The sequence below is a fragment of the Lycorma delicatula genome, chromosome 2 (assembly GCF_047948215.1).
Source record: "Lycorma delicatula isolate Av1 chromosome 2, ASM4794821v1, whole genome shotgun sequence".
Taxonomy (NCBI): Eukaryota; Metazoa; Arthropoda; class Insecta; order Hemiptera; family Fulgoridae; genus Lycorma; species Lycorma delicatula.
This window is the reverse complement of record NC_134456.1, coordinates 6,107,158-6,133,751: the sequence shown is the minus strand read 5'-3', so window position 1 is coordinate 6,133,751 and position 26,594 is coordinate 6,107,158.

The window sequence follows — 26,594 nt, the reverse complement described above, 5'->3', positions numbered from 1 at the left end:
AATGATTCTTTGCCTCACACACACACCGAAAGTAAAACTTATTTCCAAACTTACTACCTTTTCGGAGGACTTCCACGAAAATCATTCATCACGAGTTTTTATGGGTGGGAAAAGTATCACATCTGCCGCGATCGGTCAGAAAATACAACCGGTTTTGGTGAACAGGAAGAATTTTTTTTTTTGCGACTTCATGCGATAAAGACGATTTATGACAACGGAACGCAATGATATCGGAGGATATTTTATCCCCCTATGCGTCGCAGAGTCCGGATCAATCCCTTGCTGCTGGATCTTTATAATTATATATATAATATTTAATTTTTATTGGCCGTTGTACATTTGTTTTTATTATAAGGTGAAAGGATTTTGGGATTGCGCTCCGGTCCTTTTTAGATCGGATTTTGAAATGTTTTTAATTGGGTTATTCCTTAGGAGATTATCAATATATTTGCATCCTTCTCCCGACGCGGTTCCCCATCAGTCCGCCCACTGAAGGTGTAAATAGGGTGAGTCTGATGGGGCCCTAGTTTCGGGAGGGTTTTCTAAAAACGTAATTGAACCCGAATGGGAGATTATGTTCCGTTCACCAAACTTCTTATAAACACAATTCCACTCGTCCCTGAATTCGAATAATCATATGAGGAACAAGCAGTTCATCGATGAGAGTGATCTGAAAGAAGAAGTATCAAGATCTTTCTGAAAAAAAAAACAAAGGATTTTTATAGAAATGGCATTTACATGTTATTAAACCGGTGGGAGAAGTTTATAAGATGTGAAGGTTCATATTTTGATCAAACATTCATTTTAAAACAAAAATATGTCTCTACGTTGATATAAAAAACTAACTTTTCATATGATAAAAACCTTTTCTGGACTTTTGAAAAAATTACATTATTACAGGAAACAGTTAAAGAATTATTATACCCAAAATATCCTTATTTTGATGTTTCAAGGTGCTCTGAATATCACGATTTTGACATAATCTCGTAAAAAACTGTTCATATAGTTCTTTACTTATTTTTATGTTCTTTTTTACAGATAATTTTAATTATTAAACTTTTATAATTAAAATAAATCGTAAAAAAAGTCGCTTAAAAACTGCTTACAAATAAATTATATTATTTCGGTTTTTAAAATAGATCAGAAGTAGTAAAAGTAGCAGGAGTTAAAATAAAAGTAACTTATAAACGCGAGTGTTCATAAAATCATTTATTTATTATTCATTTAATGTCAAGAGTCGTTTAATTATATGATGCTGGAAGACTATATTTTTAATTTTTTACTCTTACGTGCGGTAATAAATGTTAAAAATCTCCACCTTGAGCGCTGATGCAGACGTCAATTCGTGTTTCCTTAGAATTTCAATTCGTGTTACTTTCCTTAGAATTGCTGCACCGATGTTTGAGATGATGTCTTTGTTATCTTTCGTTCGATTCTTCCAAAGTGTGCGGGTCTTTCATGAAAAAAATATATTTCAGAATGCGCCATAAATAAAAATCTGTTGAGTATTTTCTAATAATTGTTGTAAAAATACTTTGAAATCATCCGTTTTGATAATCAGAAATAGGATGATTTAAAAACTATTTTTCTTTTTTTTTTAAATTAACGGTTAATATTTATTTTAAAAAAGTTCTTTAGAAATTGAGTGGATCATTTAAGTAATTAATAAAAGCATTGCAATCTCTTTTTTGTATTAATTAGCATTTAACAAATTTTGTATGTAATTTTTTAAGAAGGTAATTTTAAAATAATTAAAATATTAACATAAATCTGTTCGCATAACCGACGATAAGGATAAAGGAAGAGAATGGAATATATAGATAAATTATGTAGAAGGAAAATTATCTGATAAAATGACAGAAGATAAAATAAAGATTGATGATTTAACAATTGGAACAGAGGGGAAGACTCTATAGTACGACATGAATTTATTAAAAATTTAAACAAGAAAACAGTTCAAATAAGTATTACCGTTTTAACAACGTACCACGCGCACCATTTTGTTTGGAACGACGCTTGCAAAAATTGCCTGCGCGACGTATATGAATTTTAATATTTTCACATCGATTGTGTAATCATTAAATTTAAATATATAATAATCAATTTATACAGAAATACAATACAAACAACTGCTTTGTTCTGATTACAAACCTCTACGTCCAGTAAAATAAAATGATTTAGCTAAAAAAAAAAACTTGACTGTTAGTAATTACTGGCATTTTAAAATTAAACTCTTATTTATGGTGTGGCGCCAGACTTATCGGAAGATGTCCTTTACAATTTTGTTACACATAGGCGATCATTATTTCAGACGAAAACATTTTTATCGATCGTTTTGTAATCATTTTATGACCAAGTTTTCATGGTAACAACGACCGCTCAGTACGCACAAGTTTTGTGTACAGTTAAAGTACAGAACGAGTGAAATAAAGGCTCCGTTTATTCGCTGTTACAGATATGTTACGTTTTACTGCTTACGCAAAGGAGCATTAGAATTGTGCTACAAGCAGCAAGTTTGATATAGCAGAGTGCTGCATTCGTGGCGAAAGAAAGTATATGAATCTTTCGTAGCGATAAGATAAGAGGGCATTTCGACATAAAAACGCAAAATATCTGAAAATATAAGAAGCATAACTTGCAGCCATATACGGAATGTACGTCAGTTTGGATACGCGATTCTACATCCTGCATCCTGACTGGGATCGTCACAGTCTTCCCCTACAGGAAGGGGAAGACACCCGCCTTGTGACGATCCCGGTCGCCACAGCACCTCCTCCGTTCGTAGCCCTGTTGGGCTTTCCCGGATGTCGTCTTTTAAACTCTCGAAACTTCATAACACAACGCTAACATAAGTGATTTCTACAGAATTGTGTCAGATAAAAGCTGTGGAAAACCTCGATGAATTAAATATCGCTAGGAATGAAAGCTAGTCTTAACCGGGTACGCCAATTTTTTGCCGACTCAAAGATGGACGACGATAGTACAGCGGCTATCAGAAGCATCTTGGCTTACAAGATAATCTGACAAAGTTCACAGATATGTAATAAATTTACGAACACAAACAATTTTTCCCTAGATACGGGATTGCGGGCCGGATACCAGTGATTTTCGAAAAGAATTAAATATTTACGGTATTGTCACTGATTTACTGATATTACGCAAATAACAAATACTGTTTATACGTTCAATCTTCTAAGGTGTTAATAAAATGTAAAAAGTAACAATTTTTCTTTTTTACTTTTTAAAATTTTCTAAACCTGGTTGCACGTGGTACGAAGTTTAAACGGTTATATCTGAAAAAATAGGCCTGTATAGTATATTAACATTACTAATCTAAAGAAAAATTTATTTACTTCAGATTTTTATATTCAAAAAAACAAAAAAGATAAATGATATTGATTTTATCTAACTGTAATATAATGTTAACATCACGTGCTTTCAAGATATTTACTTGAATAATTTATTTAAGAACAGAACGAAAGGTATACTTAAATGAAGAATAAATCGATTTCAGGAGAAACATTAAAATAAGTAATTTCAATCTTCAGATTAGAAGCTAAGTTAAAGAAAAAGCTTTCGATAATGTAAAATGGAGTAAAATGTTTTTAATAAATAATATTATTCAGATTTAGAGAAAGTAAAACAAAACATAAAATTATAAATAAATGCTTTATTCGATCGGTGGTACATAATAATACTCGTATATTATAATAAATAATATCAGGAGTAGATATATGTACTGCTCCACGTATGAAAACTGTCCTGGCATTTACCTTCTTTTTTTTTCTTTTACTTACTTCAGAAGATAAGTGAGGATGATATGTATGAGTGTAAATGAAGTGTAGTCTTGTACAGTCTCAGTTCGACCGTTCCTGAGACTGAAACCCAACCACCAAAGAACACCGGTATCCACGATCTAGCATTCAAATCCGTGTAAAAATAACTGGCTTTACTAGGACTTGAACGCTGGAACTCTCGGCTTCCAAATCAGCTGATTTGAGAAGACGCGTTCACCACTAGACCAACCCGGTGGGTTCCTGGCATTTACCTGGGTGTATAAAAGGAAACCATAGTAAAATCTTAATTAACGCAGAATTGTAAAATTGAAAATTTTGTTTTATTTAATACCGGTACGGAACACAACGGTAGCGGGAGTTTATTATTTCCCTACTAATCTCAGAAGTTGAACAAAAGTTCCTTGCTGCTGTCTCTTTCTTTTATCGGTCGGGTCGTTATTTAGTTAGTAACGATTATAGAATTGTATGTTTTATTTACGGACGGAGTTGGTTTTGCGTTCCGGTCTTTAGACCGATACGAATTAATTGACCGGGGCTGATGTTGGAAGACTAGGCGCATACGAGCTTAGTACTCCCGCCGTAATTCTGCTTCAGTCCGTCCATTGAAGTCCTTTCGGTGCTAGCGCCTTTCGGCCTAACAGAGTTACGTCTTTCGGGGCCTTAGTGTTTGGAGGAAGGAATGCGCTCCTTTTTAGTGAGGGAGTCACATGTGAAGACTGAAGTAATTTGTAAGTTTGGAAAGGAAGGCGGGTAGTTAATAATATGCATTTTGGAGACTATATTTATTACCTAGTTAAATTCTACCACATTTTCTTTTCAATAAACTTCAAAATGCTTACATTTGTATTTAGTTTCTCTGGGCAATTTTTTTAAATTTGTGTTACTTATTTAAAAAAAGTTATTTTGTGCCAAACATAAAATAGTTGTTTTTCGACTCTGTCTTTTTTGTTACCACACATCACAGCCTCTAAAACTACTAAAAATACAGGTCTTGTACCTTTTTTTTAACAATAAGTTACTAGCTTTTTAATAAAAATTGCACATTCATAAACACAGTTAACATTTTTAATTTTCTATATATCGGTCTACATGATACATACTTATGGTCACCGGATAATGATCTGACAGCCCATTTTTTTTTTTTTTTTTTTTTTTTTTTTAACTTAAAAACCCTGTTCTGATTTTGAATTAATCATAAGATTAACTGGGTTTGTATTATGAACATTAATACTTTCATAGAAAATAACAATTGGTGATTGTACCCTCAGGTAATTTACACGTGCTATAAGATAAGACTGTGACAAATAATATAAAGCAAATTAATGTGAAGAAGAATGTAGTATATATTCATATTTCAAATTTTGTAGCGGAAAAGAAAATCATAAATTTTACTTAGTAATCGATATCTATATTATATTACGTTTAAAGTTGAATTTTCAAGTACACGAGTTAGAAGGAGTTATGTAAAATGTGTGAGACTGTTTTATTTACTTTTCTCTTCCCAGTCTATAACATTTAACTTTGCTGCTGGTGGCAACAAAGTATAATAAGGCTTTTTCTCAATAAGCCGAAGTACTGTGTTGAAATACATCAAAAAACCAACTGTATACTATAGTGTAATAGAGATGATTTTCTTTTTATAGAATAAATGACCATTCTTTTATCAAAAATCTTCACTTTTATAATTGTAAATACAAGAATTAGTTTACAGTTTTTAATCGGTTTACTAGATTCATATTTTTGGACTAAATAATGATTTGACTCTCCACTATTTTGTGTTTTGAAAACTCGTTCTGAGTTTTTGAAGGAAGCACGAAGACATGTTATTGTTGATAGGGATGAAACTAGGAATGTTTTAGAAAACCCACCGAGTTGGTCTAGTGGTCAACTCGTCATCACAAATCAGCCGATTTCGAAGTCGAGAGTTCTAAGGTTCAAATCCTAGTAAAGGCGATTACTTTTATACAGATTTGAATACTAGATCGTGGATACCGGTGTTATTTGGTGGTTTGATTTCAATTAACCGTACATCTCAGGAACGGTCGACCTAAGACTGTACAAGACTACACTTCATTTACGTTCATACATATTGTCCTCATTCTTCCTCTGAAGTAATATCTTACGGTGGTTCCGGAGGCTAAACAGAAAAAGGAAGGAAAGGAATGATCTAGAAGAATTGGCGTAGTATTGATTATTGTGGGAAGAAAGTGTTCAGTTTGTATTAACAGGAAATACGACAAAAAGTGGTAATAGATAACGAAGAAATTTTAATACTACGATAAAAGAACATAGTAAAATTCTGGACGATGTATATAAAAAATGTTTAAAAAAATAAAACGACTTAAACAGAAAATATTGTTTGAATATAACCAGGTACTGTTAAACATACATAAAATTAAAAAGAAAATTTTGAAAATATTTGTAATACATTTCTGTAACTTCGTAGCATTATGGCGCCTACGTGACTTTTAGAAATAATAAAAAAAAAATGTTATCATGTTGTGTTAACATATAAAAATTGAAAATTGAGTGGGTTGGTAAAATATGAAATGAAGAGGCTTTATAATAAATTAGAGAAGAGACTAGTTTGTGGTAGAAACTTGTGAAAAAAAAGGACAGGATTGGAAGGCTAATATATTAAATCCAGGGTTTGTGACACAAAAAAAAGGGATGAAATAAATATTTCATTTTTAATGTGTCAGACGTTGTTTTTAACGGATAGAAACTGATGCGTTGTACGTTGTGAATTAATGATAATTCTAGCGTGGTGAGTTAATGAACCTCAAATCTGTTTATAGTCTAAAATCAAAAAAATTATTTAATTTCTAAAACAATTTTTTTTTAATATTCCGTTAAATATTTAAATAAATTATGATCATTTATTTTTGTGACGTAAGTTTTTTAAGTAAATATAGATTTATACATAAAATGATTGTTTCATGTTGTAATTGTAAAAAAAAAAATAATCTAAACTCGAGATCAATTAATAATGATTATGTCACGCAAATAATTAATAAGTGAAATATAATAGCTAATTAAATATTCAACTATTTTTGGTGTTGTGACAAATTCGTAAGTAAAATCATGAACTTTTATAAAATAGTTTTCTAAGGTAATTAATTTTATGAAACTAATGAAACTTTCTGAAAATTTTTAATTTCCTTGTTTTTTATCGACACGTCCACTACTAGCTTTCATACCGTGGCTGTAGTGGAACTTACAGATAACTTTAAAATTATATATATATATAATCATAAACTGGGTGTTCACCAGAAAACAATACTTTTTACACCAGATTTCTCAAATCGATTACATCAAAATTTAATTATAAATTATGTAAAACGTTGAGAAAAAAATGGGACATAGAATTGTCTGTACTGATTCTGAGAAAATTATTGTAAAATTCAGTAAATGGGAGTCAAAAATCACGTTTTAAATTTTAAATTTAGTGTAAATTTATTTTTCTAAATTGCTGTTTATAACCGAATAAATCTAAAAATAAAATTTGTAGAGAATTTATCCCTGATAGAATTGATTTAATAAAAATTGAATCAATAAAAACCGGATTTTTTTTTTAATTCCACTTTTATTGATAACCGAACACAAAAAAATTCTGAAAATTTTATTCTAAAAATGATGAGTTAAGATGTTGGGTTACATCTTTAAAAAATAATTTTATAATAGAATCAAATTATTAATTAACCAGGGGGCTGTGTCCCCTGGCCGCTTTGCGGTTAGCATTTCAGCATTTTTCTTGCCATATTATAATATAAGTAGAACCAATTCCCGCTCATACGAGGGTTATTTGTTTTTCAAGGTCCGATCGGTCACGAAATTAAAACCACAGTGAAAATAAAAAAATATTTTATTTGTAACAAGTATTTAAATAGTTACGCTATTGCTATACATAGTTGCCACTCCGATTTAGACATTTGTCGTAGCGTGGTACCAACTTTCCAATACCCTCGTCATAGAACGGAGCCGTCTGTGTTTTCAGCCGTGTTTCTACACTGTTGTACAGCTCAATGTCATGCCAAAATGTTGTCCTTCTAGCCAGCGTATCATGTGAGCAAAGAGGTGAAAATCGGATGGAGCCAAGTCCGGGCTGTATAGTGGGTAAATAAGAATAAGTGGAGAGGAATGTTGTCATCAGGCATTGTCTTTCTCCATGACAATGCTCGGCCGTACATTGCAGCTGTAACAAAGAAGCTCCTGCAGCGTTTTCTTTGGGAAGTGTTTGATCAACCACCATACAGCCCGGACTTAGCTCCATCCGATTTTCTCCTCTTTGCTCACACGAAACGCTGGCTAGGAGGACAACATTTTGGCAAAGACATCGAGCTGCAGACCAACGTAGAAACATAGTTGAAAACACACGCGGCTCCGTTCTATGACGAGGGTATTGGAAAGTTGGTACCACGCTACGACAAACGTCTAAATCGGAGTGGCGACTAGTAGAAAAATAGCGTAACAATGTAAGTACTTGTTACAAATAAAAAATATTTTATTTTCACTGGTTTTAATTTCGTAACCGATCGGACCTTGAAAAAAACCCTCGTACTCTCACCTTATGACTGGTTAAAAAACAAAAAAATACGACCGGTTGAAATTTTGTGCCCGATAATGATAAGAATTACTCACACCTTATGATTGGTTAAAAAACTAAGCATACGATTGGTTGGAATTTTGTGGCCGATAATGATAAGAATTACTCACACCTTATGATTGGTTAAAAAACTAAGCATACGATTGGTTGGAATTTTGTGCCCGATAATGATAAGAATTACTCTCACCTTATGAATGGTTAAAAAACTAAGCATTCGATAGGTTGGAAGTTTGTGCCAGATAATGATAAGAATTACTCTCACCTTATGAATGGTTAAAAAACTAAGCATTCGATAGGTTGGAAGTTTGTGCCAGATAATGATAAGAATTACTCACACCTTATGATTGGCTAAAAACTAAGCATACGATTGGTTGGAATTTTGTGCCCGATAATGATAAGAATTACTCTCACCTTATGAATGGTTAAAAAACTAAGCATACGATTGGTTGGAATTTTGTGCCCGATAATGATAAGAATTACTCTCACCTTATGAATGGTTAAAAAACTAAGCATTCGATAGGTTGGAAGTTTGTGCCAGATAATGATAAGAATTACTCACACCTTATGATTGGCTAAAAACTAAGCATACGATTGGTTGGAATTTGTGCCCGATGATGATAAGAATTACTCTCACCTTATGAATGGTTAAGAAACTATGTAAGTACTTGTTACAAATAACAATTTTTTTTTTTCACTGTGGTTTTAATTTCGTGACCGATCGAACCTTGAAAAAGCAATAACCTTCGTATTTCGACTCGGAGTTGAGGAAGAATTTTGGTTGGTATATCATAGCTGCGACTTGATTCTCCGAGTGTTTAAGCCATTATCCGTCTCAGCAAATCAATTAGGTCTCTAGTTATTGCAATTTTAATGTTTTACAGCATTTTTCGTACCATTTTATAGTATCATAATTTATAATAACATCATTATTCCATATTAGGTTGTATTCTGTTCCATCCGTTGTGTTTGTGATGCTGCCTTTTTTAAAGGCTTGAGATATTATTTTATTCCAGGAAATAGAAACCCGTTCCGCCGTTGAAGAACTTTCCTTTTTTAATTTTCGAGGAGTTAGCGGATGATTTGCTGAGTGTAACCGGTTTTCATATTCTTTTCTTACGTGGTCTTTGTAAGGCTTCATGATAAAGACATAGAGTGACTGGAATTGGCTGTTCAACCGTCCGAGATTATCACTTAGTCACAATTTTCTTTCTCTAAATTATTTATCATTAAATCCACTAAATGTCAGATCTTTTAAACGGATACAAGCACGTTTATACATTTTCGGAAATCCTTACTGGTCTTATGTTTCCCTTGCCATTTGCTCAATCTTCCATAATTTCGGAAGTCTTCTAACCATTCTTGTAGGCACACATTATCGCATCATTGGGAAATTTCTCGTTTTTTGGCATTATTTTCCTAATTAGTATTAAGAATTGCGGTTACTTCTGATTGTGTCCGTTTCTATATTGCATTACAGTGGCGTGTTGTATTTCGTATTCTGTACTATTTTAACTTATTTTTACTGCTTGAAGTAACTGTATAATTACTCGGGATACTAAGGTAAAGGAGGACTTCATCGGTCTTTCCAGTGTTCTTAAATTAATATGTATGTTTTGCACGAAGTTCGATGATATGTCGCTGAAACTGGACGAGCTTATCTTCAAAATCCGCAGGAAGTTTGTGGCGGATTGAAGTTCTCCGTCGAAGAGAAAATCTCTCCCTTTTTCATAAATTTTCTGCATCGGCTTCTTGATGTATTAAAATTTTTAATTTTTCAATGACTTCTTGCGTACAATTGTAACATTTGTATTGTTACCGGCAGCGCTTTAGTTCAACCATCTTTAATAAATTAAGCATTATAATTTTCTACTCGGGGAAATATTTATATATCTTTGTTCCTGTAAAACTGTTTGCCGTAGATTTGCAAGTAAAAATCAAATCGCACTGTCTACGCCATCGATGAACATTTGTTTCTTCGATGTCGAACTTTCTGACAACAGATCTATTCCCGTCTTCTTCCGCGTTTAAAATTACTTTCCTTTTTATACCGCGCTTCGTAGTGAAGTCAACTTGATTCCTGGTACACTGATGATAAGATCTACAAAAATATGGAAGACAAAAATGTAGTATTTAAAAAAATCATAATAAAAAAAATGGAAATTTATTAGTGCATACAAAAAAATCATAATATAGTCCAAATACGTACTGAAGTTTACCACAGGCAATGGTTTTTTCCGAGTAATTATTAAAAACTAAAGAATAATTAATCTCAGACACTTAGTTAGGATTTTTTTCGGAGGTGGCTAAGGGAGCTGATAATAACGATAAAATAATGAAAATCATTTTATATTAAAACGATTTTTTATACTTTATTGCGTTTGAAAAATTCAAAATATATGTTTAAATTTAATACATCATTTAGTAGCAAATAAGAATCATAATGTTAGTATACAATTTTTTTCACAATCCACATTTATCCTTCACACTCACACATTTACACTCCAATAAAAGTTATGAATTATTAGTAAGCTAGTCGTCGATGTTTCTTTCTCGCCATAATATTTAAAACTTCATCAGGATTAACAGTAATATCTGTATGCACTGACAAAGAAACTAACGAACTTATTCTTCCATCTCCTGGATTGTTATACGCAATCGTTTCTCTTCATTGTGGAGAACGAACGTTCATTAGTATATGTTGTTAACGGAAGGGTCGCTAAAACTTTCAAGAGGTAAATGATATTCGGTAATTCTTTATTGCAGCGATCCAATAGTTCAATCGCTTCTAGATCGTATTTTAAATGTAATGACTATCTCCTCGCAACAAAAAAGATACTCCGCTTGAAGGACAGATTCAGAACATTTATTTCAATACATCGCCAAGATGTTCATCCGCTTTTCAGGACTAGCTGAACCTGGCAAAAGAACTTGAAAAATTTTGAAGATGTTTAAACGCCGTCTAGCTGTCTACGAATGTGTTTGGAATGCGATAACCAAGCGTTGCATTTCTGGATTGCGGGAAATCCCCAGTAATCAATTATTTATGGAGACTGCAGCCCCCAATGCCCGGCAATTTCGGCGGTGGCTATTGCCCTCTTAACCACCCGCTCGCTACGTGTGTGAATCTGTAAACAGAGTGAAAGGACTTATTATTTGTCTCTTCCTTCCTCTAACAATCCCGATAGCGCGTTCTGAAAAACTACCCGACTAAGAAAATAAGTCAAAATTACCAATTTTCAATGGAAAAAAAATTAACTCTGGGGAGAGGATGTTTTTATTTTCAGTTATATTTTTTTAGTGTTAATGTTAAATCGTAGTAGTAATACATAAAAACCTACAAATAAATATTTTTTACGATGTATAAAAAAGTTCGAATCTAAGTCCCACCCGATATTTTGGATATTAAAAAGGGAAAAAGCGGCTTAGATTCCACCTAATAGGCATGTAAAACTGATGTTAATGTCAAAAAAGCGTTTTTTTTAAAGTATTTGAAATATGTATTATTTAAACGTAAAATTTTACTAGAGACTTTGAAAAAATGCGGAAATTAATTTTTATTATATTGTAAAATCGGTTAGTAAATTTAAATTGGAATATTAATTAAATAAATTTATACATAAAAATTATGTATTAGTAACATAAAATTTGTAAAAAGGAAGAAGTGCAATTATAAATCTCCTTTTTATTTGATTAAATTTATCGACGAGTCATTATTCATATGCGTTACGGTTCCAGCTAAAATCAAGCTACTCAGATTGTAATGAAGGTAGCGGAGATGGGGGCGGTGGAAATGGATTTTTTTGTGGATAGTAATTTGCAGGGAGCATGTACCATATGAGATTACTAATAACAACCGAATGCAGGCTACCCAGATGAACACTGAATGAACAGGGGGAAGATAATTGCAGCAGTAGAAGGGTCATTTTTGCAGAACGGGAGAGGCGAACCACGCCTTATAAAAGTTTTAAAATCCCAGTCAGTGTATATGATAAGTAAAGAGATGAATCCGGAACTTAGTTTATAAATGGCATCTCTTTACATTCTCTTCTGGACCGTTTACTTATTAATGTTATTTCTACTATTTTTTACGGTTAATTTATTTGGTGAATACCGGTTATTTTCTAACCGTTATTTTTTTTATGTACGACTCAAGGTTATCTTCGGTCAAGATTCTACAAAAATGTTCTACCAATAATTATATTTAATTCTATTTTAATTTCTTTTTTCCTTAAATCTTTTACTAAAATGAATCCGTCTTTATTAAACCTAATTATATGTATATATATACAATTTAGTAAAAGATTTATACACACAACAGTGTGTGTATATATACACTAGCTGGTCAGGGCTGACTACATTCGACGACCTTCTAAACAGGGGGCGGAGCCCTTGAATTCCCGACGCGTTCCTTATTCTTTATATAAGATAAATTTGCATCTACATACTTGTTCAATCTCCAGACGCTGATCTCTTTGCTCTTTCGTTTCTTGTTCCCGTGAAACCCGGCTACGCTTAGCGACACTTGATAATTACAATCGATAATACAATCGATCAATACATACAATACATAAAAATCGATCAATACATCGATCAATCGATCAATACATAATTGATAAATACAATCGATCTCTTCTTAGAGGTATAATGAAAAAGTCTAAAAAATCTTAATGCGCAGACCTTCGCGTATTTTTGCAAAAAATGAACTGCTTTTCTATTGTATCCGTGACACATCCTAACTTGAAAATTGGAATTGTAATGAGCTGGCCGTTACATAAAGCAGAACGGACGGCGCTGTACATATTTTGTTTTACGGAGAACGGTATTTACTGTACAAAAATACAAAATCACTTGCAAATGTTTACGACAGTTTTAACGTATTCGCTGATATAATACGAAAGACGTAAGTCTATATTAATTATTTAAAATATAAATTTATGAAATAATATATAACTGTTACACGTCAAAGTTTATAAAGCTTGCCAAGTTACACAGCTTTCCCATCTGTGAGAATCGATTGCAGGACCGACGACGACAGGTTCGTGCTACTTCGATACAGTACTCTTCTCTGTACTATTAGCAGTGCCTATACTATCCCGGGTAGAATTACTGCGCATCATTATGTGTACTTTTTCTGAATTTTTTTCGAGGAATAAATACCTAAAAATATTAAATATATATTTTAAATAACTATAAAATAAATCGCATTTCAGAAGGCATAATAAAGCTTTTTTCTTTCTCTTAAGCCGAACTATTGAGTTGAGCTACGTTAAAACAGTTCTCTGTTGTCGGGGTTAATTTTTTTTTTGTCTTCAGTCATTTGACTGGTTTGATGCAGCTCTCCAAGATTCCCTATCTAGTGCTAGTCGTTTCATTTCAGTATACCCTCTACATCCTACATCCCCAACAATTTGTTTTACATACTCCAAACGTGGCCTGCCTACACAATTTTTCCCTTCTACCTGTCCTTCCAATATTAAAGCGACTATTCCAGGATGCCGTAGTATGTGGCCTATAAGTCTGTCTCTTCTTTTAACTATATTTTTCCAAATGCTTCTTTCTTCATCTATTTGCCGCAATACCTCTTCATTTGTCGCTTTATCCACCCATCTGATTTTTAACATTCTCCTATAGCACCGCATTTCAAAAGCTTCTAATCTTTTCTTTTCAGATACTCCGATTGTCCAAGTTTCACTTCTATATAAAGCGACGCTCCAAACATAAACTTTCAAAAATCTTTTCCTGAGATTTAAATTAATTTTTGATGTAAACAAATTATATTTCTTACTGAAGGCTCGTTTAGCTTGTGCTATTCGGCATTTTATATCGCTCCTGCTTCGTCCATCTTTAGTAATTGTACTTCCCAAATAACAAAATTCTTCTACCTCCGTAATCTTTTCTCCTCCTATTTTCACATTCAGCGGTCCATCTTTGTTATTTCTACTACATTTCATTACTTTTGTTTTGTTCTTGTTTATTTTCATGCGATAGTTCTTGCGTAGGACTTCATCTATGCCGTTCATTGTTTCTTCTAAATCCTTTTTATTCTCGGCTAGAATTACTATATCATCAGCAAATCGTGGCGTCTTTATCTTTTCACCTTGTACTGTTACTCCGAATCTAAATTGTTCTTTAACATCATTAACTGCTAGTTCCATGTAAAGATTAAAAAGTAACGGAGATAGGGAACATCCTTGTCGGACTCCCTTTCTTATTAGGGCTTCTTTCTTATGTTCTTCAATTGTTATTGTTGCTGTTTGGTTCCTGTACATGTTAGCAATTGTTCTTCTATCTCTGTATTTGAACCCTAATTTTTTTAAAATGCTGAACATTTTATTCCAGTCTACGTTATCGAAAGCCTTTTCTACGTCTATAAACGCCAAGTATGTCGGTTTGTTTTTCTTTAATCTTCCTTCTACTATTAATCTGAGGCCTAAAATTGCTTCCCTTGTCCCTATACTTTTCCTGAAACCAAATTGGTCTTCTCCTAACACTTCTTCCACTCTCCTCTCAATTCTTCTGTATAAAATTCTAGTTAAGATTTTTGATGCATGACTAGTTAAACTAATTGTTCTATATTCTTCACATTTATCTGCCCCTGCTTTCTTTGGTATCATAACTATAACACTTTTTTTGAAGTCTGACGGAAATTCCCCATTTTCATAAATATTACACACCAGTTTGTATAATCTATCAATCGCTTCCTCACCTGCACTGCGCAGTAATTCTACAGGTATTCCGTCTATTCCTGGAGCCTTTCTGCCATTTAAATCTTTTAATGCTCTCTTAAATTCAGATCTCAGTATTGTTTCTCCCATTTCATCCTCCTCAACCTCCTCGGGTTTAATAAAGGTGGATATTCTTATTTTTCAACAATAAGTAACCATTCTGTTTTTCAAAGATTGTACGTTCATAAATATAAAAAATAAGGATGTCTGTATTTTTAGTTTACTCTCTCTCTCTACTCCTCCCTCTCACCCCCAACTATATATTTCTCTCTGTTTAAATTCTAAAATAAATAGAACATTTAAATGTCAGATTATAATGAACATATATTTTACAATACATAGAAATGTAGATTAAAATATTTATATTAGCCAACGCTGTAATTATTTCAATCTTTATGCAAAAGTTTTAAATTTGCATTTTTACTACTTATAATTTTCCATAATAACTATTGCGTTCTGATTTCATATCGATATGAAAATAAAATTATTTTCTTTAATTTTATTAAACTACATATAAAGCTTTTGCAGCCATTTATCAGAATTAAAGTGGATTCCTTGAATAATAAAAGTACTTTTTTTCATATGTATTATATGTACATCCTTATGTGTAAATCAGAATGCCCGAGTGGAAATTGGTATGTTACTTAACATACCGATGTTAAAATAAAATTCAAGAACCGCTGTGCTGATCTGATCGTAATTATTCTTTGAACAATGTTTTTTTATCAAAATTTAAGGATGGTTGTTGATAAAGGTTTATCCAGATAACTTCATCACTGAGTTGAGTGGAAAGTACTGTAACGCTTGAATAGAAAGCTTGTATTTTTCAGTCGAATAATATTTTGAGTCTCTGAATAAAAATAAAAAAAAAATCTTCTGTAACGCATGTACTTTTCCTGCAGTTAGATATAGAAAACCTACCGGGTTGTTCTAGTGGTTAACGCATCTTCCCAAATCAGCTGATTTGGAAGGCGAGAGTTACAGCGTTCAAGTCCTAGTATAGCCAGTTATTTTTACACGGATTTGAATACTAGATCGTGGATACCGGTGTTCTTTGGCGGTTGGGTTTTTCAATTAACCACACGTCTCAGGAATGGTTAAACTGAGAATGTACAAGACTACACTTCATTTACACTCATACATATCATCCTCATTCACCCTCTGAAGTATTATCTAAACGGTAGTTACCGGAGGCTAAACAGGAAAAAGAAAGAAAGAAGTTAGATTTAGAAGAAAATAATTAATTTTAACCTACAATTTTGTGTATGTAATAGAGTACATTCTTCACGAGATATCAGTTATTAAATTGAAAATTTTATCGTTTCAAAATTTTGGTCGTAGGTAGGCAGTTGACGAATATTTCATAGTGAACATCATTTATGTACTGTACACGTAATTAAAGTTAAACTAGTAAATAAAATTTTCTGTGATGCGTCATTATACTTTTTCATCTCTATTCTGTTATCTTAGTTTAGTTTAGTTTAGTTTAACTAGTCATGCATCAAAAATCTTAACTAGAATTCTATACAGAAGAATTGAGAGGAGAGTGGAGGAAGTGTTAGGAGAAGACCAATTTGGTTTCAGGAAAAGTATAGGGACAAGGGAAGCAATTTTAGGCCTCAGATTAATAGTAGAAGGAAGATTAAAGAAAAACAAACCGACATACTTGGCGTTTATAGACCTAGAAAAGGCATTCGATAACGTAGACTGGAATAAAATGTTCAGCATTTTAAAAAAATTAGTGTTCAAATACAGAGATAGAACAATTGCTAACATGTACAGGAACCAAACAGCAACAGTAGCAATTGAAGAACATAAGAAAGAAGCCATAATAAGAAAGGGAGTCCGACAAGGATGTTCTCTATCTCCGTTACTTTTTAATCTTTACATGGAACTAGCAGTTAATGATGTTAAAGAACAATTTAGATTCGGAGTAACAGTACAAGGTGAAAAGATAAAGATGCTACGATTTGCCGATGATATAGTAATTCTAGCCGAGAATAAAAAGGATTTAGAAGAAACAATGAACGGCATAGATGAAGTCCTACGCAAGAACTATCGCATGAAAATAAACAAGAACAAAACAAAAGTAATGAAATGTAGTAGAAATAACAAAGATGGACCGCTGAATGTGAAAATAGGAGGAGAAAAGATTATGGAGGTAGAAGAATTTTGTTATTTGGGAAGTAGAATTACTAAAGATGGACGAAGCAGGAGCGATATAAAATGCCGAATAGCACAAGCTAAACGAGCCTTCAGTAAGAAATATAATTTGTTTACATCAAAAATTAATTTAAATGTCAGGAAAAGATTTTTGAAAGTGTATGTTTGGAGTGTCGCTTTATATGGAAGTGAAACTTGGACGATCGGAGTATCTGAGAAGAAAAGGTTAGAAGCTTTTGAAATGCGGTGCTATAGGAGAATGTTAAAAATCAGATGGGTGGATAAAGTGACAAATGAGGAGGTATTGTGGCAAATAGATGAAGAAAGAAGCATTTGGAAAAATATAGTTTAAAGAAGAGACAGACTTATAGGCCACATACTAAGGCACCCTGGAATAGTTGCTTTAATATTGGAAGGACAGGTAGAAGGGAAAAATTGTGTAGGCAGGCCACGTTTGGAATATGTAAAACAAATTGTTAGGGATGTAGGATGTAGAGGGTATACTGAAATGAAACGACTAGCACTAGATAGGGAATCTTGGAGAGCTGCATCAAACCAGTCAAATGACTGGACAAAAAAAAAAAAAAAATTCTGTTATCTCTTTGTTAAATACATAATTAAAACAAAAGGGGTGACCGCTTCAATCGTTTTAATTCAGTTTTTAGTAAGTAATGAAGTTGATTTGTGTCTGTTGTATTATTTTTACGTGATTATGAACGCTCGACATTAATGAAATTTGAAGAATGACCTTATTTTTTAAGTAGAGATAGCAGTTTACACGATTGAAATTTTAACAAATCTTCTAACAAAAAAGTAAATCCGCTGTTGGTAATTTCATTTTAATTTATACGCTCAGGATGAATTATAGCAGAAAAATTCAAACGATCAATATTAAAACAAGTAGATTAATGTAGTAAAATGAACGTAAAATAGTGTAGTAATTAGGAACTACTTTAGGGCGCACAAAACTTTGGCTCAATGTTTGTTTTTGTGTTGAATTTAAGAAATTGAGTGCCAATTAAAGATGATTTTTTTAATTTTAAGGGATGAAAAGTCAAAAAATGAATTTTTCGCTTAGAAACTATAAATACCCCTCAAAAACGTTTTTGGAAACGACTTTCTACAATCAAAAGTGATAGAGTTATAACGTTTGAAGTATTACCTCCTTTTAAATTTATTTGAAAAAAACACATTTTGGCAAATAAATTTTTAACAGTCTCTTATCAACAGGTGTTTCAAATAAATGATACAAAGTTTTAAATTTCTCACTATTGTCTTTTTCGCTCTGTACGACCGAGAAATGAAGGAAATCGAAAAAAAAAACCCGATCCCAAAAAAAGGTAAATTTCTTATTTTTTCATTTTTATAAAGTTTTATTACCCGAATACATAGGATTGGTATTGTATTTAACTGTAATGTATATTTGTTCCCTTCCGTAGTCGCATCGGTTTCATTGATCGTTGATCGAACTGTTATAACCAACTTTTGGGTAGTAACAAGTCTTCGCTGTGGAAGTAACATAGGCTATCTTAAATAGTCTTATCGAGAAGAGGGAGGATAGAAGAGGCTATACTGAGGAACAAAAATTAAAAATTACGAATTTTAACATTTTAATGATGGTATTCCGTAAAACGGTAGATAAAAAAGAAACACTTCTGCCTTTCGTTATTTTTTTGAAAAATTTATCGTTGTCGAGATAAAAGCGAAAAACGTGGTCAACAAAAGGAAGCAGGAATGCATCGTGGCTAACAGCACATCCGAGGTGTGATCAAAAAATACGGTGAATGAATTTTTATAGCGGCAACTGCTGACGTTACATCCTTATGCTGTAATTTGTCCAATAGCGTGATCAACTGAGACAGGCAGGGACAACTTGTAACACGTTCGAGCTTGGCAGTCAGCTGCCAGAGTCGCTAGAGTGAGGTTCTGTTTATCGTGTCTGTCGCGCAACATAGATTTTGAACAACGCATTGACATTAAGTTTTGTTTTAAGTTGCCAAAGAAGCTCACGAAATGTTAGAATCGGTGTACGGCGATAATGCGGTAACTTTGAAGACTGTGTACAAGCGGTATTTAAAAACGGAAATGAGTCTGTTGCAGACGAGCAGCGTGCGGGACGTCCAGTAACCTCAAAAACAGTTGAAAATGTGCAAAAAGTGGAAACAGTGGTTCGTTCAAACAGGCGAATGACTATTCGAGAGCTATAGGAAGACCTTAACATCTCGTTTGGATCCGTTCAAAGCATTTTGCGAAACGACGTACGAAGAAAGCGAACAGAAAAATGGACCGATGGCTTCCTTCTTCACCACGAGAACGCACCGTGTCACACATAGCTTCTCATTCGCAAGTTTTTGGCCGAAAAAAGTGTTCCTGTCTGTCCACATCCGCCATACTCACCGGATTTAGCACCATGCGACTTTTGGCTCTTCCCAAAAATTAAAACTGCGCTTAAAGGAAAACGTTTTGACACCATTGCTAACATTGAGAGGGCCACGACCGAGCAGCTTAAAGCCCTTCCGAAAGACGCCTTCCAGAAATGCCTTCAGTCATGGAGTCAACGTTGGGATAAGTGCATTGCTAGCCAAGGACAGTACTTTGAAGGAGATTAAATCGAATTCTATGTAACCTTATTACTTTTTTTAATAAATATTTATTCACCATATTTTTTGATCACACCTCGTACATGCGTTACACATATGTACATTAATAATCAAATTTCTATTTAAATAGCACAACATTTCCGAAAAAATTTATACCGGTATCTTATCTAATTGATTAGTAAATTTACTGAAATAACAAAAACGCGTTAAATAAAATAATTATCAATCTGGTGCCTGTGTAAGTTATATGAGGTGGTGACTTAAATGGCCTCCACTTTGTTGAGAATAACAGGCATCAGAATACAACATATAATGTAGAAGTAATATTAAATATCACATCGCTGACTAATTATTGATCCTGAAAAAAATGCCAGTAAGAAAAGAAAGAAAAACTTGTAACTATTTTTTTTCCGTTTTTCATAATTATTCTTGGTAAATATCTACAATTAACAGTCTTTTGTTTTTTTTTATAATTATTTTAACAACAAAAAATGATTTTACTTCTTTTATGGGATTTTTAATGACAAATTTTAAAGTATAACGTTTTAATTTCATGCATTCATAACCTCTAAAACTCAATTTTTATCAAAAAATTGTTTTTTCTTCAGTAATTTTATTAATTTTGTACCATTTAATTTATTATTAACTTTATGCCGTTTAACTTTCAAACTACTATGTGTTGGCCAATTTTGTTCGTTTAGGGTGGAACAAAAACCAAATTCTCAAGGATTTAATGAACCTTTTATTTGAAATATTTTTTGATTCGAGCCTATGTTAAAAAGTTATTTACGAAAAACTAACCCGAAAATATGACTTTTGAAAAGATTAAAAGATGTTGCAATATATTAGAGAGGTAATATCTCTTCTTTCTTTGTTTGTTTAGTCTCCGGAACCACCGTAAGATATTACTTCAGAGAATGAATGGGGATGATATGTTTGAATGTAAATGAACTGTATGCTACTTAGTGAATAAGTAAAGCGTAGCTATTACTATACTGAGACTTGTACAGTCTCAGGTCGACCATTCCCGAGATGTATGGTTAATTGAAATCCAACCACCAAAGAATACCGTTATCCACGATCTAGTATTCAAATTCTTTTTCACTATTGATCGTATTCCAAAAAATGTTTGGTCGAGGTTTAATCTTATTTTCAGGAAAAAATTCGTGTATTATCAAGGATATATTTTTTGAACTAATTAAGAAAAACAATTTTTTTTTGCCCCTAAGAAGTATTTTATTAAAAGTTTAATTTTACTGTAGTAGATTCGTTTTATAACTTTCACACAAATCTTTTTATTGATGCTGACGTTGTAAATATTAGTAATAGATTAAAGATATGAACAATTAAAACAAATAAATTTTCGATTATTTTCAAGCAAAATCTTATTCTGAATTTCGATAGAGGGTCTTTAACTCAAATTGTAATACGATTAAAATAAATTACACTCCCCACAAGATAAGTTTAATTATTCAGGGTTTTTTTGTAATGTTAATTTAAAATAATATTTTTTTAACCGACATTACAAAGTTAAAATAAATTAATGTTATTTCTTATTTGAAGGATATCGCATATCAGAAATTTACACGAGCATACAGGGTGGTGTGAAACAAAAACAAAAAAACAACATATTTTTTGTTTTAAACATTATATGGTTGGTAGGCTGTAATATGATTATCCTATTATCTAGCCGTCGAATCTCTAAAACATAATACAACACTATTATTTACTTCCAGCATAAAAAAATATATATATTTAAAATTAAAAAAATAATCTTTCCCATATACAAAAAAATAAAAAATAAAAATAAACTAACTTATACTATTTTAAAATCATAAATCATTCGAGAATGAATGGTCATACATAATATTTTTACAAAACGATGTCATAAACTGCAGGTGGTGATGAACTGTATTGATTATTTTATCGTAAATTCCTGCTTGAAATAAACGAAACCGAGGTTTTAGTTTTGTTTTTAACGATTTTCTTTCTATTGTGCAATTTCTGAAATACAAAATTATGTATTCAGATTGCAGCTAGTCACACCACAAAATTATAACATGATAAGATATAAAATCAGTTATAAAACATATTTCGCTAATGTACAAGTATAACTTCATTACAGTAAATGCGGCACTGCTAATGTGGATGCATGCGATGGTTTGAAAATACGAACTGTAAAAATTAGCAAATTGAAATCCAATTTATTAAGAGTATTTTAATTCTGTTTTATTATTTTATTTTGTGTTTTTAAGTCCTCCAGTATGCATTAACCTACTTAGTCGGAACGGGCCGATTTTAAAACCAAATTGTGTTGTGTGTAGGTCTATTGTGCAACCTAAATTTCCATACGTTAGAGCGGTAGGTAGGAACAAATCACAAAGTTTTAAGATTCCTTCACTATTTCTCCCTATTTTTGGGTGATGTTAGTAGCACTGTTGGATCAATCGGCCGATATCACACAGTTTTGAAACGTCAGTATATTCATATCATTTGTAAAGTTTGTTCTTACAATTTTTACTTTCCCAGTAATAGCTATAATTGCTATCGAGCTATGTCGTTAAGGAAAAGTATAGTGATCGGTTAAAGTTTTGAGTATGGGTTTTTTTAGATCTCGACGTTTCATGACCTCCTCCAATGGAAAATCCCGGAAGGATGTATTTATGTACGTACGATCGTAGATAAATATCAAACATTATTCAACTTTAAAAGTTTAAAAACCTTTTAAACAACTTCGCCAGGCTCCTTACTCACCAGCTCGATTCCCTGAGATTGTTGGCTCTTTTCTAAGCTTAAAATTCAGCTTAAAGGAAAGAAATCTGAAAAAATCTGATATAGGCATCACGTGACTTCCTTGTACGGCTATTAAATTGCATATACACATTTTTTTTAGAATGAAAAGTACATGAAATTTTATTTCATTAATAACTTCTGATACTTTTTCATATTTTTTTTTTTTTATATTGTTATTATTGAATTATTTTTTATCGTAATTTTTTTTTCAATTAAAGGTTAATAATTATTAATAAATAAATATATTTAATTAAAAAAAAAAAAGTTAAAAAAAAGGAGATGAAGTCTGATTCGAACCGATGTGCCTTCCCTTTGATCCAAATATTACATTAATTAAAATTTTATTTGGCTATAACTCTGGAAACAATGAAAATAAGTACCATTTATGATATATCGTTAAAAGCTCTCAATGAGGGCTTTATTTCTGCAGAAATAAAATTCAGAATCCAAAAAAAAATTGAATTTTGGATTTTTTGGATTTGGACACTTTTGGTTCAGTAGATTGTAATCAAAAGGGGAGGTGCATAACTAGATGTTACAAAAGTTCTAAATCCAAAATTTCAACATCCTACGGCTAATCGTTTTTGAGTTACAGACGTACAGACGTACAGACGACCGAAACTAGTCAAAATGGATTTAGGGAATTCAAAATGGATATTTCCGTTGAAATCTGAATTTTATTTCCTTTACTTCGTACAAGAAAATAAAAAGAAAAGAACATTGAAACACTTTTGGTGAAGAGGACTTTTGGTGCTTATTAGAAATAACTGAAAATGCAACGGAACTTCGCTAGGATAAGTGTGTTATATCAAAAGGTGATTTTTTTTTTTAAGAGAACAAGTCGTTGAACTGAATAGGTTAATTATTTTAAATAACTAATTAATAGTAAAATAAAATAAAAAATTCCAAATATTTTACTTCAAGACGGTATATTTTTCGGCACGAGACCACTACTAGGATAGTCACTATTGAAACTAGCTGAGGAAAAAAATTAAATAGTTAGGTTTTCGTAGATCGAAGTCAAAAATTTTGTTTTTAGTGCCCTTCAAATTGATGTGTCACAACTCTACTTTTTTCATATAAAAATATTTAAGTTTCGGCTCCCCGTTGGGGCCTCCCGGGTGCTGCGTTCGCCTTTGATCTCATGCTGAAAATATAAATCGTTTCGAGGTAGGAGCATTTGTCGAAATTAAATTTTGTTTGTTTAGCTGTTGAAAAATTATTTATAGTTTCACATAATTTATGAACACTTTGTTATATCATAAAATCGTTTTCATGACCGTATAACTTTTTAATTTAATAAATATTCGATTTACCTTACGTGGAATAAACTTAATGATGGGAACACCAAAGCAACTTCAACAAAATAAAACAAAAAATTATGAAAATCGGTGCAAATGTTGTGATAATAATATAAATTTAAAAAATAAAAATACATATATATATATATATATATTACATTGGTTGTCGAATTCAGACTTGAAATTTTATTGAAGTCAGTTAAAAAACAAACTACATTTTTTAAGATTTTTCTTGAGATGAGGGATTTTTAATCGAAAAGCTTTTTTTTTAAATATTGAAAAACAAATAATCAGAATAACCACGGATTTGTCACAACCCCACTCTTTCTATGTTTAGTTGCCTATCATTTGGGCACACTTCATGATAGGATGTTGGTGGTGTAACATCAAAAAATAAACCGTTTCAAGATAGTAGCATTTACAAAATTTAACTTTTATGTTTAACTGCTGATAAATTATCTAAAGGTTGCCATATTTTATTTACACTTCTCTCTCTCTCTCTCTCTCTCTCACTCTCTCTCTCTCTCTCTCTCTCTCTCTCTCTCTCTCTCTGTGTGTGTGTGTGTGTGTGTGTGTGTGTGTTTACACACATGTTTATTTCATTTGTATCTGAATCAAATGGAAATAATAAGGGAAAAGAGGAACAGTATGGTAATATTATCAGTATGGTAAATACTGATAATGAGTAAGTGTTGGAGCTAACAAGATATGGATTTTAATTATATTTTGCACATATTATTTTAATTGTTAGTATTTTTGGTACTTAATAATATATTTTATAAATACTGCACCATAATATTACATTTTTTTCAGTGTGTAATTGGAAGGAAAGGGGGGGGTTGAAGGTGGAGTATGCAGATCAAAGGAACATTCCATTCAAACGTCAGTATTAGTATATTAGTTATTATATTTGAATACCAGAAATGTGTGTGTATGTGTCCACGCATTATGTATGAACATAGTGTTCCTGTATTACTAATAATGCTCATACTACATATGCGTAGTTAACTGTAATAATGTACGAAAGATTACATGCAGAAACGATGTATCTAGTACAGTGGAGTTTATTACATAACAAGTATCAACTGCCTTACATTGACTGCATTTACACTGCAATGTGACAACCTATTTTATCTAAATTTACCACCCGGTTGTTAATAATATTAACGTACGTTATGTGGTGTTACAACACTCGTTTCGTTTTATATGTCAAGGTTTATATTTTAAATAGACGTAGCATTAGAAAAATTAAATTACGGGTTATTTATAGAAATAGGTCTTCTTGTAATTTAATGACTAGGGAATTACGTGAATATAATTATAAAGTTATTTTTTTATTAATATGAAAATAAAACCGTAACGGCATTAATTTTTTAATCCAAGCATATATACAAATTTTTTTATGTAATATTTTTTAAAGTAATAAAATTCAGAATTATTAAAATCTTACGGCTCTATAATTTAATTATCTCAAGAAATATTATTTAGAAAAAAAACAACAACTTTGTTAAATTTGAGTTTTGTAAATTTTATAAAATAATACAATCGTGTAAATACGATCGTGAAGATGTAATAAAATTTTGAAAACACTTATTTTGATATTATTGTAATTAAAAATGAATTAATCCACTTACATTTTGATAAATAATTATAATTTTCACCTTGATAAACCCCCGTCCCGCTTCGGAAAATAATAAAATATTTAAAATGATTTATTATTTTTTTAGGCGTTAATGTGCCTTTGTGTAGACCCGAATTAACTTTCTTTGTTACAATATGAAAATGAAATTCGGTAGTTCTTTAAAAAAAGCAAAGCTGGGTAAGTATTTCATGATTCTCCCATTTATTTACGATAAAAATTACGGTTAGAGCCGGAAAACAGAATATATATTTTTTAGTGGTGGAGAATAAATTTTAAGAAAAAATTTCTATAAATATTTATATATAGATTAAGCTTAACAAATTTGCTAAGTAGATTTATTTTTCTAAATCTAACACCCCGTTCAATAAAGGGTAAATTAAGGAAAAGAAAATTTTCAAAAAACCTTCTGCATTTTCGGTCCGGGATCTATAATGTAAAAAAATTATAAACATTTTTGATAACTCTATATATAAATTATAAAGTTTCAAAAAATGTTTGAAATATATTTAAACCGAAAGGAGAGAGAGTAACATGTATTTCATGTTTAAGAAATGGGATTTGATTGTTTGAATTTTTTTATTTGTATATGCATTGTAGGTAATACATTTCCTTTAATAAACTTTTTTTGACTTTGACCTTTGCCTACTGAATAATGGATCACACACACTCATGTCCTTATCATCTGGTACTGTATCTAACCTTGATCTCTCCATATGCTCACCGAATGTGCTCCCTCATTTTAATTGGTCTGTTTGTAATTGACTTTCACGGCAGTGATCATAGACCAATTATTATTAGTGTCGGTGTAGACTGCGAGATTAAAAGAAGGCCACGGAGATGGATTGTTGAAAAGGCAGATTGGAATGGATACCATAAAGCATTCCAATCGCAGTATGACGATGGAGCGAATATCCTCGACCAATATTCTTCTTTTACGTCCATGATACTTGAGAATGCCGACAGATAT